Here is a 12,879-nt window from a genome sequence, read left to right on the forward strand (position 1 = left end):
CGACTGAGAGTGCAATAAGAGCGCTGGGATGATTTTGAACTGACTGTTTTATGCAAAAAATCACTTTATGTGATTGCATTGTAAGTGCTGCACATTTGGATTAAAATGAAATAAAACCAGTGTGGCTTTATGAGTCCGTCTTTACTCCATGATCTGGAAATATACAGACATAGCACGTCATTGTCTCCTGACTTTTTCTAGGTGCACTGCGTTACAGTCAGTGGCCTGTTTTGATCTCAAAACAACAAATACATGAAATCAAAATGAATACAAGCTATTGTGGTTACAGTTAGGTACATATAAAAAATTAGCACAGAGTCACGGGGTCTCCACACGGAACGGTGAATTAGCTTTAGCTGCTAATAGCGCGTTTCATGGCTAATCTACACCACTACACAATAAAAATACATAACACACAAAATAATTACCACATTCTCAACAACCCTGTGGTCTTAACCTTACACCAAGGTCAACTTTTAAACATTTTGTACCCGATTCACTGAAAATATACAAACACAGTACATCTTTACACATTTTGTACACAGTCTCTAGACTTTTGCTAGGTGGCCTGACCTATGTATGCCCACTACAGATGCTCCTTTGTGGTGTCTCATTGGAAACTGGGGCAAACATTAAGTTGGACCCACTTAACTTTTTGTTTGTCCGTGCTAGGACTGCACAGTGTTACTAAAGGTCAGTGGTAATGTAACCAGCTGCATTGTGTTTCTTTTGCTAATAGCAAGCCCTTTTTTGTGATGCCGACGTATCGTAGGAGAAAATCAAAGCGGGGAAGTCGCCACAAAAATGTTCAGCTTGTTTGATTCTCTCCACTGTTGCCTGTGAAGGTGAAAGGACTTCCAACAGTCCAAACTCAGAAATGATTACAGGATTTTCATTTGCTCTGGATGGCAAAATAATGAAAGCAATACATCATACAGCAGAAAGCAAGCCTGCTTACACTCTGGTTTCTGAAGGAAAATGTATCTCACAGCCACCATTACCATATAGACCAATATTTCACACGTCAGTTTGTCCAAAGCTCCTTAACATTAGTTCTAGTAATACAATATGTATACAGTGCCTTCCATTTCAATCACGGGGTTATCATGAGGACCAGCACGCTCCCCTTGGACTTTCCCTGTTTCTCATTACTCAGAGGAAAGCTGGGGCTTACAGATCAGGGGGTTTAAAGAAGTCAGAGTGAAGGCGACGCTAAATGAAGATTTAACAGGACGTGAGCTAACCTCAAACTGTGACAGCTTTTCTTCTACTGGCAATTACACACAGTCTTTGCCCAGCTGTCTTCATGACAGTGTGTGTGGCTAGAGACATTCAGTGAGAGGGATATTTATAGCACGTGTTTATACAAGTAATACACAATTTCTATGATCGTAGTACACAACATATATATGCTGCATCACCTCGACACACACAGATCAGCACAATATTCAGTCATATTCACTTCTCTTCCATTAGGTTTTTCTTTATATAGTGCCAAATCCCAACATCAGTCACCTCAAGATGTTTTATATTGTAAGATAAAGGTCCTACAATAATACAGAGAAAACCCCAACAATCATACAACCCCCTGCGAGCAGACATTTAGCGACAGTGGGAAGGAAAAACTCCATTTTAACAGGAAGAAACCTCCAGCAGGAACATGCTCAGGGAGAGGCTTCCTAACTTTGTACTCTCTCATTCAATACATTAATCAGGTTTATTGTCATTGTAATTGTATAAAATTAATGTATGATTAATTGTTAGCGGATATACTTGTTTCAAAGTAAACCAACTTTACACATGAAAAGCCCAAACAAACAAACAAAAACATACCTGTTTGAATTCAGCTATCATTCAGGAGTATCTTCCTGTGTAGCGGTGTTTATGGTCCATCACTGCTGCTCCGTTCAGGTCCTACCACAAAGCTCAATTTTAATCGTATTCATTGTGTATCTGCAGCACAAGAGGATCTGTATTGGCACTGTTAGCCTGCACAAATTTGTTGTAATGGTTAAAAAAACAATAATTACCACAGCCTTGGTATTACTCCTGACCTGATGTGCATCTGTGAGCCTTGAACAATGCCCACACCTTAACTAAAAAACAATTGTTTTGGTGTCTGAGTCACTATCAGGGAGATCACAAGGTTGTATCAGCTTTTCAAAATCTTCATTCACTCAAAAAGAAAAAAAGGTAATAAGTTTGAGTAAAATGTAACTAAAAAATACATCAAATCAAACATTCTAATAATTAATAAGGAGAATGTGTTTGGTAAAGTGAATGTATACCAATCAAGTACATTTCATTAACATTAAATTTAATGTTTGACATTGTTATGTAACAATGTTATAACAATGTTATATGGGAGATTTACATGTAATCAAATTAAAGTCAACATTTTTGGAATACATTTTTTTTTGGGAGTGTTCTCTCTGTGTTTGAAGTCTGGTCAGAACAGGACCTCAAAAAAATCGAATAAAATCAATCAATCAGTAAAAAATAGGAGCACTGCGAGCGATACAGCACTTTTCAAGGAGACGACGGGGGAGGGTCAAGTGGGAAGGGGAGAGCAGTAGTTAATTCAGGTATAGATTTTCACACCGGTCTTCTAAATCCCTCATTGAACCAAAAGGTTGTGTGACCAGCTACAGAAGTTTGATTTCATTAAAAAAAACCAAAACTTGACATTGACCCGATTTGACTTTATTTTCTCTTTCAATATATACGTTAAGCTCATCTTTCTAACACGTGTTTTTTCTGCTTTCTTTCATACATAGAAATCTGACAGCATCACACTTAACGATAGTCAAACACCCCTTGAACAGTCTGTTGACATTGCGTTTGGCAATCATCAGCATCCTGGCCGATTTGGACAGATATGCAGGAATATGTGGTTTGCTGGACTTCAAGGATTAAGGGCAACAAGGGAAGGTGATTGAAGCGCTTTGAAGAAGATGACCATCAACCATCCTGATTGCTTTTTTAAAAAAATGTAGCATTCAAGATTTGGCACTTTTGATCTTGCCACTGGTAATCCAGAGGGTTTAGGTGTGTACCTGGGGACCGAGGCTTATAGGCAGGCTGTAGGGGGATCTCAGCTCTGACAGGTTTTCTTTTTCCAAGATCTCTCCCTGGATATGCACGGATGAGAGAAACTACAGACAGAGCACTCACACGCCTGCTTCTAATAAAACACCCCTTTCAATCCCACTTGGGCCTGAGCCACTATTATTTACATATTCAAATGATCCTAGGGATTAACTTGAACTCACTAAAGCAAATGCATTATGCATCGGTCACATGCACAGGCTTAAATTTTCCTAAATTAAAATACTAACACTAAGTGGCAACCTACAGTAGCTTTAGAGTTTATGATAAAGGGAAAAGCAACCATGTTTTAAGGCTGGTTTTTATTGCATGTTTTCATTGAAATGACGTCTCACCTTAGCTATCAGCTAAATCAGCCAGGAATCAGGCTTGGACAAGTTAGGTTCCAAGGAGGATGAACGTCTATCCGAAACATAGATGGGCAGAGAAGACGAAGGAAGGCAGAGAGGGGAAAAGAGGGTGAAGAGATAGAGAAACAAGGAAGAAAGAGGGAAATTGCACATGGTAAGCCGTTGAGAAGTTGTTTGTTTTTCAGCAAGCTTTTGGCAGTTTGCCCTAAAACAAACAACATCCAGTGGTAACGATGAAAGGAGCGTGGGCGTGAGAACAAAATGCTGAAGAGAAAGGGAAAAACAAACTCTGCAGGAACTATTTAAGGACTCGTAACCACCTACAGGTTTAGAGACTCTTGTTTTTTTGAGGGGTTTCTCCTTTTAATTTAATTAACAAGAATTTATTTTAATTACCATGCTCCGAGTCCTCGCAAAAGATGTGAATACTTTTTAGAAATGTTCAAGAACAATGAACAATGGGTGATGTGTGGAACAGTAACTACAGAGGGATAAAGCTGATGAGCCATACTATGAAAGAAGATATGAAGAAATGGGAAAGAGTTGCTGGAGCTCCGTTAAGAAGAGTGAGCAGCAGTGTGGCTTCATGCTGAGCAAGAGCACCACAGATGTGATGTTTGCTTTGAGAGTGTTGATGGAGAAGTACAGAGAAGGTCAGAAGGAGTTGCACTGTTCCTCAGTGGGTATACACAAAGCATGTGATAGGGTGTCATGGGAGTCAGAGGTGGCACAGAAGTATGCAAGGGTGGTGCGCTGTGTCTATGAGGACAGCGAAGATTTTCAGTAGGAGTGAGCAACATTGACAGGACTGGAAATGAGTACATCACATCAGAGCGACGGCTCAGGTTGAGCGGTTTGGAGACAAAGTCAGAGCGGCGAGGCTGCACTGTTTTGGACATGTGCAGAGGAGGGATAGTGGATACATAAAAGGTACAATCAGTCATTATTTTGAGGTTATTTAATAGAAAAAATGTAGTTTTTATATATTCAATATTACTGTGTAATTATATCTTCCTCAAAAAGTGGATTCATTCTCATAAACAATTAATTAATCCATTAAAAATACATAGGAGCGGGCTCTGGTTTGACCTGCCATCTTCAATACAGTGACCGTTCCACCTAATCATGTTTTATGTATATGGATAGGAACCAGCCACGCAGGTGGTACACTCATGCTGTGGATGCAAATTTTAATTTGTGTCTGCACATCCAGACTCAAGATATGAAAGATCATACTTATGTTTTATTGTCAATTTCACCAAAGAAGGAAAAATGCAAAGCAAAGAGAAAATGCCATCTGACTAAAATCGAAATAAAACCTCACGCTCTTCCTCCTCAGCCCAAGTTTCATTTTCTCAGCCTAAAATCGCACATAATTATTCCACGTATTGCCACAGGTTCTGACTACAAACCTCAATATCGCTGTTGTCAGACAGACGTGAGCTTCACTGACTCATCGATCTGTATTACACTCCACCCACAAGGTTTCACAGCCTCCTCCAGAGTAACCAGATGTGGACGCTCTCACCCGACATTGACAGCTGAGCTATACAGCGTACACTGAATAAAGATAAATGGCGGTCAGACATTTTTAATGCGACTCGGGGTTAAAAACCTAAAATACAGCAAAATGCTTGATTGACACATATCCATTTTTTATTTCTGATTTATTGCAGAATTTATTCTTGATATTATTCAAATATACTAAAATATGTTGTGCACAAAAGTGTTTTTATACACAAACAGTCGAAGAATGGCCACCCACAGCCATCATAGGAAAATGCTAAGCGGCTGGACTTAGTCTAGATTTAATGTTTTTGATCGCTCTTGGATGACTGAAACATGTTTGTCCTACAGCAGCCACCGTAGCTAGCCACAGCTAAGCACTTGAAATGGGAGGGGTAACAAAACAGAATTCATTTGACTTCAATCTGCAATCTACTGACATCTAGTGGTGAGATTTTAAACACTGTACTTTTAACAAAAGCAAAAGAGAAGCATTTCATCAAGCCAAGGAATATCTGATCCTGCGTAACTGTGTCTGGAATAATCCTCTGGGATGCTCTGGTCCACCATCTCTCATTTTTCTTGGCTTAGTGTGCCGTAGTGTGTAGTGAGCAGTTTTCCACCTCAACACACATCTTAGGACCTTTGGAATGAGACAAATTGGTGCTATCTAGGTGTGATTTAAGCCTGATGGGTGATATGGAGTGTATGTCGGTTAAGGTGCCACAGGCAGGATTGAATGACAGTAAACAATAGCTTATCATGAGTGGAGAGTGGCTGCCTGCTTCCTCCTCGGTATGTGTGGTATATTACTCTGGAGGGGAGTGGAAGAGACACTTTTCAAGTGTGTGACTTACAACCTGAGTACATGAAGTGCCAGCAAGCTGTTTATGTTTTAGTGATCTATTTGGGTGTAAAGCACACACACAAATCCTGTAAGGTGTATTTATTGGCTTTGAGGAAGAGGAGCATGCTCAAGCTAAACTGGGGTGGCTGGCCTCTTATTTTACCTCGTGATGATGTGAGAAAATAAATAAGCATTTTTGCCAGAGGAAATGATAGTTTTATTATATTTAAATGTTTGGACTAGTTCCCGGTATCCACACCAGTGAGCGAGACTCATACTGTTTGGATGGATCTTGCAGGACAGCTTGCTAACATTAGCTGATAAAGTAGTAGTCCAGAGTCTTCATATATGGTCTTTTCTGGATGTAAGAGAACAAGAAAACAATGGCCAACATCCGAAACCCGAGTCTTCAAAATCGTGCCCCACAAAGCAGCGGGTGATAACTCAGTGACTATTTCCATCTTTTACATACAGTCTTAACACAGCTGGATAGTGCATCAACAGTCACTGGCATTTCCCCAGTTGCCACTTGCTGTATTATAACAAAGCAAAAGCCCCGCAGCCAAAATAAGCTTTTTCCCTTTGGACCATTATTGCAAATGAGGTAACTATAAAACTGTAGGCAGTCGATACTATAAATCATGCTCCAGACAAAACGTTGTTTCAGTACAGTCCGATGTACTGATATCAGTTGCAGAATGAGTGGCTGCCAGTATCACAGGTCTTCCTCAAAACAATCTTAATGATCTGCATAATACATCTGTGTTTCACAGGTTTCATCGTCTAACATGGGAGCTTGTTGTAATATTAACAAAAACATCACTAACAGGAGGAAACAAGCCTGCATCTCACCCTGTTCGACACCAGCCCTCTGCATGTGGTCTTCCTCGTTTCTCCTGCTTGGCAGTGTGTCCACTATCTCTCCTCTGCACATGTCCAAACCGTCTCACCCTTGCTTCTCGAACTTTGTCTCCAAATCGCTTGACCTGAGCTGTCCCTCTGATGTGCACCTTTCTAACTGGTCACTCCCAATGAAAATCTTAACATTTTCAGCTCTGCCACCTCCAGCTCGACCTCCTGTACTTTTGTTAGAGCCAAACCTCCAAACCATACATCACTGCATGTCTCACTAGCATCTAGAGATCTTTCACTCTTGCTACGATCACCCCTAACACTTATCTCCACCTATTCCACCCTGCATAGGCTCCCTTCTTCCTCTCTCTTGTGCACAGTATGTAACTTGGCATATTGAACTCTGGTATTTAGACTCATCCACTTTCATGTGCGCTGTTACACCTGCCTCCATCTCATTCGCACACACGTATTCTGTCTCGCCTCCACCGACTTTCTTTTTCTTGAATTATGAATTTATTATTTCAATTATAGTAATTATTGCTGGATTCACCACTATTAAACTATCCTTTCTACTGTGCACATTACAAATGTAATGCACCAGAGATCAACAAGAAGCAAGTGACCTCTTACGAGAGTTCAAATGACAGCTTTTGGCTCAGAATAAAGGAAACAAGCAATAAAGCTTGTGACTATCAAAACAGCTAGCTATCTTTTTTGGGGGTATCTTGTTTGACTAGTCTTACAATATCCTGCGAGCCACATGCAACCCAAAAGTGCAACAATTTCCTTTTGCTTTCTGTGACGAGTATGAGTGTTAGCAAAACGGTTACAACATTTATGAGCGTATCAATCAACTTTTGCGTGCATTCAAAACACCTCTGTATCTTTTCAAACCTTCTTTAAATTCTCACTGCAGGGATAGCAAAACAGAAATAAGTTAGTCCTGCCCCTGCTGTGCCGAGACCACTCATAAAATGCTGTGAGTACCGTGGAAAATCCGAAGCACAGGCTGTGCATGAAAGAGGAACTTTGGCTGCTAACCCTGCATTTAACAAGGCCCTGTGGTGCCTTAACTTTAAGTACTTTGGATCTTTGGCTGCATAATCATAAGGTTTTTGTGTCAGAGAATTACAACAGTGGTGTACATCCGCATTTCTGCACAGTAGATGTTGAAATTTGTGGCTCAGGGGTAGTTGATGTTTGCATGTTAGTCGTGTGGGATCGGGCCGACTGAGAAAACAGCCTTGCGAATTTCTTTCTTTTTTTTTGCCATATTTCTCTCTACACATGCAGCCTAATTGTTACACCCTGTTGTATAATGTAGCTTCAGTCAGCCATATAATGATAGAATTTGGATGACAACCTGGTCTGAGAGGCAAATGACCTTTTTGAAGCGCTCTGCAGGAGGTGTGATTACAGTTAACAATGTCCTTCAGTTTGACTCTACATCAACATGTTCACAATCCTTGAAAAACTCTCCTCATGGGCTGCCCCTGACATGCACGCTGAGGTTTGTACTGAACGGCATTCCACATCACTGACACCTCCAGCTTTTTAAGACAATTTGAGTGTAGAGAGGAACTCTGTGACTCTGAGCAACGGCAGAAAAGAATAAATTCAATTGTTCAACTGTAGTCGCTACAAAAGTGAAAGGCTTAAAGAGTTATTCTGCCTCCCTGCGATGGAGGGAATGGCGTTGTTTTTGTCCGGGTCCTTTTTTGAGTCGTTGCATTTTTCTGTCACTTCTTCTAAAGCGGGAATGAACCAGCACGGAGAACAAAAACACAGGAGCGGAAATAAATTGTTGTTTGGTGGAAAACCTCTCCAGCGCCACAGCATGTTCTCTGTCGAGTGCCCTGATAATTAATAACTTGCCTCACAAATCTCATTAGAGCATAATGAGGGAACAAGTGCTATTAGAAAGACATAACGGAGACGGTTATCTTCTAAGACATATTGTAAGCCGTGGGCAGACTGACAGACTCCGCCGTGCTTTTAGGACAAACATGATGCAAACAGAAGTCTTGTTTTTATGTTGTTTGATGCACTCGGGGGATGATATCGACTTCAAACATTTTGGCTTTTGGCTTTTGCGACTGAACAGATATTTGTTGGTTCTCTTCGGGGTTTCTTTTGAGACAGGACTCAGTTGTTTAGGGAGGTCAGTGCCTGTATGGCAAAAATGTGCAGCAGCTTTGAGCACATCCAAATAAATCCTCTGCTCCCTGGACGGTTAGAAAAATATACTTTTTGCAAAGGCTGTTACAGCCCTCCTCATTTCTGCAGCTCTACAAACTGCAGCTACTACAACGCCTCCAGTTTCTCCTTCCCTGGCAAATAAGACACTACGAGGGATGTGGCAGTAAACATTGTTACACGAGTGGATCAGGGGGAAGTGATCCGCTGTAGGGCACTGCTTTCTTTACTTACGTTCTTAATACCAGAGGATTTAATCAAAAGGGCCTAGATATTGTCGTGCAACATGCATTGTCTTCAAATAACACACAAAGAAATTGAAAAACCAAAGCTCATTTGAGATTATAATTTAAAAGTGTTTCATTGTAATCATGAATGAGGAGTTATTTTATCAGGTAATCTCTTCCTCTGTCTGTATAGATATCTGCTCACTTGTTGACGAGGCAAGCAGCATCAAGTGGATATATAAAAATCCAATAGCATCTTAATTGTTCTGGGTTTTCTGAGTAAAATTGGCTTGGCCTTTGAAACGTGCAGCAGGTCTTCATGCACCACAATGGGATCTGAAATTATCCAGGTAAGGCTTTGTATTATTTGGAAATCGTGACAAAATGAGTGTAAAAGCAAGTTTCCAGTGCTTGTGGCTGTGCAGGTTGTCAGTCATCCACGTTTCACCTCTCGTCCAAGACAGGTCTTCATTTCTAAAAACAAACGGTCCCGTTATTTAACCCTTAGTGGGGGTTGTGTGCTTTGGAGGTGGTCCTGAGCCTTTTTCACACCTTTACTCATGTGACGACTCACATGATCAGTAGTCAGTCAACAACATCAGGATCACCTCCAAAGGGGTCAGCTCCTACTAAGGGTTAAATGCTGTAACAGGCTGATGGGGTATTGTCATCACCCTGTGGGCAGGCAGCGTGGATATCGAAGTTTGTGAACATGGTAACTTGAACAGTATCTGAAAGTCATGTCTTCAAAAATAAGGGAAAAAAATCCAGCAAAGATCTGATACAGGACATGAGAGTTGCATCATCAGAAATGGTCTCTGTGGGAGGATGGCTGTCAAGAAACCATTCTTAATTCTTGCCAAATTACACAACAACTGGACTGAAACTCAGTGCACGTCATCAACCCAGCTTTGAAATTTTTAGTTCAAATGGCAAATATGCAGAGGTGGTCAGGAGTTTTACTTCAGCCAGTGTTGATGCGGATTTTGTCAAAATTGATGGAATTATGAACCCACAAAAGCGCCACTGGATTTTCATCCGCCACGCAAGCTCATCGAAAAAGGCCAACATCCAAAGAATAGCCTTCAAGAAGCCTGGAGAACTCTTCCTGAAGACTACAAAGAAAGCTTGGCTAAGAGAGCTCAGGCTGTGTTGAAGAATAAAATGAGTCATACTAAATATTGACTACCAGGGTAGTTAGAACTGTTCAAACTCTCTTATTGCATTACATATTTTATTTCTATTTATTTTTGCACATTTCAATAAATCAATATAGCTGTGTCCAATTTTTCTAGCAAACGATAAAGAAACAACTGGTCACTCAGCTTAGATAGAACTGTAGGTCTACAAGTTGTAAATAGAGTTTGGGTGGAACGGAACAAATTTGAACTAGAGGTCTGATAATACCTATTAATTTGTCACACATACACACAGAAAAAGCAAACTCCAGCACAATATAGTAGAAGAGAGTCCAATAACTTACACAGCAAAGCCATATTATTTGTCAGAATTAAAAAATGGTCCAAAGCCTTCCAGAGGTCTAGTGCAATAACATAAAATCAGCCTCTAATCATACCCCTAAAAAGGCATGTTTGAGCATCAATAAATGTAAAGAGGCCTGTACAGTTGACCGGGAGGTGGAAATCGATCAAACGAAATTTACAGAATGAGATAAAATTCACTTATTTGTGTGCACCAGTTACCTATCATTTATTTTTTTATGAAAGCTAATGGTTTACTGTGTTCATGACCAACTTGTCAAACACCAGAATCTGTTGGTAAAATTTAGACCTTCGAGTCCTCCAGGCGAGTTTGGTCATTTAATGTGACCGTGAGGTTGGTTGGAGGGTTGGTGGTGCTGTAGGGTTGAGAGCAGCACTTTGCACTGTAGCAAAGTATGAAACCAGAAACAGGAGGGTGAGCTCTGAGAGGTAGATAAATGAAATGGCCCTCTGAGTCTTTGTGTGTAACCCAGCTGAGCTAGAGTTAAAAAAAGGCACCATTTCTTGGATATCCTCGTGCCTTCTGCTGAGTTGCTCAGCTGAATTTCTGGCCATGAAAGCAGAAAATACCCCAAACCCCGGGTGAAAGAGTGGTTCAGCACACTCAGTCAGTACACTTGAGTTAGAATGGGTGGACATTAAGAGGTCCAACGTGTGGGCAGGGAAGAAAAGTAAAAGTCCTTGACAACAGTGATCGGAGCAGTTTTAGCTACATGACAGTTTTAGGTGACCTTGAAGCAAACTGGAAGCACTTTTCAAAAAGCACTGCTGGAGATTTAGATGTGAAGCAGTGTCATTTCATCTTTTAACACAGCTGAGCAAAACGCTCCACATGATCACTTTTATCTAAGATTTATGGGCACAGACCACATATTTTGGGATTGGTCCAGTGTACTGTGAGATTGTCGCTGTCAGGGAATGAAAGGCTTGAAATAAGCAGCTGCTGACATTTTTCTGAAAGGCTCCAGGTTAACCTTTTCTCCAGACGGAAGCTTCTTGCAGCAGTTTGCTGACATTCTTGCACTGTGTGGGTCTAACAAGGGGTTTTAGAGAATTTAGGAGACTTAAAGCTTATTGCGTCTTCATAATCAGTACAGTATGCATACAGTTTCAGACTTTGCATAGACTGTTCAGTTAATTATTTAACGACAATCTACAGGTGGGTTCCTTGGCAGATATTTTAATTCCGAGTTTCTTTGTGACAAATATTTGAGCAACAAATCTAGCTGCATGTCCAGTTCATATCTTATCGCATTGCAGCTGGCGAAGGTAGTCGCTATTCTGCTCTGCAGCCGCCGTGAACTCAGCATAGCAGCATAGGAACAAGCGCTTCACCTTCAGCACCTTAGAGCGGCCTCCCAGGTCACAGAGGATCTTCACAGAGGAACTCCAGAGATGGATTGGGAGGACTATTATCAGCTGCAGTCTAAAGCCTTGATTGTACTCTGTTGCTGACATGGACAGAGACAGCTGGAGACCCTAAGACACAGCAGTCATTCCTGTAATATTTTGCTGAAGTCTTCTTGAAATCCACCTCCCTTGGGTGCGTGAGCAGTATGCGAATTTTAATGTAAATTCTTCTACGACAAATCACAAAGAACAAGCAGGTACGCAGACATCCACGCAGATTTTTCAGCCTCATTGTTGACAAAATTTATGTCTCACTGACCCCGAGGGCGCTCTGGCAGACTCAGGTTTTATCAGATGCAGTCTAAAGCCTTAATTATACTCCACTGTGGACATGGAAAGAGACAGCCGGAGACTCCACATCTGAATAGTCATTCCTGTAATACACAGAAAGAATCACCTGATTTCAAAGGGCTATATTTTTTAAAGTAATGGGCGTAGAAGCTTGCGGTAAATTTGAAAAATATGGCTGAATAGTTTTACATAGAAAACTTACAATCTTTACAACTGTTCGAATGAACGTGTTCCCCTCATGAAGCATAGCTTATGTCCGTTTGATAGTCAAGCTCACCCCATACTTTTGTGAGCATGTCTGGAGTCACTCCAGCCGCTGCTTTTGTTATGCTATCTACCAGCAACCCGGTGAAACTCACGAATCCCCTCTTTCTAACAGTACATGATTTGATAATTACTGGTGAACGGCTGCGGAATTAAAGTGCTTTGAAATCGGTTTATCCTTTTGATACAGCCTGTAGAGGTCTGCTAGCAATCTGGCACCTGGAGCGCACGCGTAGTATGTAACTGTAATGCAAATTCTCCACAGATGAGTCAGCACAGTCGCAGCGTCTGATGGCCAACTTTCCATCACTCAGGCCTAAGTG

Source organism: Oreochromis niloticus, linkage group LG22 (genome assembly GCF_001858045.2).
Source record: "Oreochromis niloticus isolate F11D_XX linkage group LG22, O_niloticus_UMD_NMBU, whole genome shotgun sequence".
NCBI lineage: Eukaryota > Metazoa > Chordata > Actinopteri > Cichliformes > Cichlidae > Oreochromis > Oreochromis niloticus.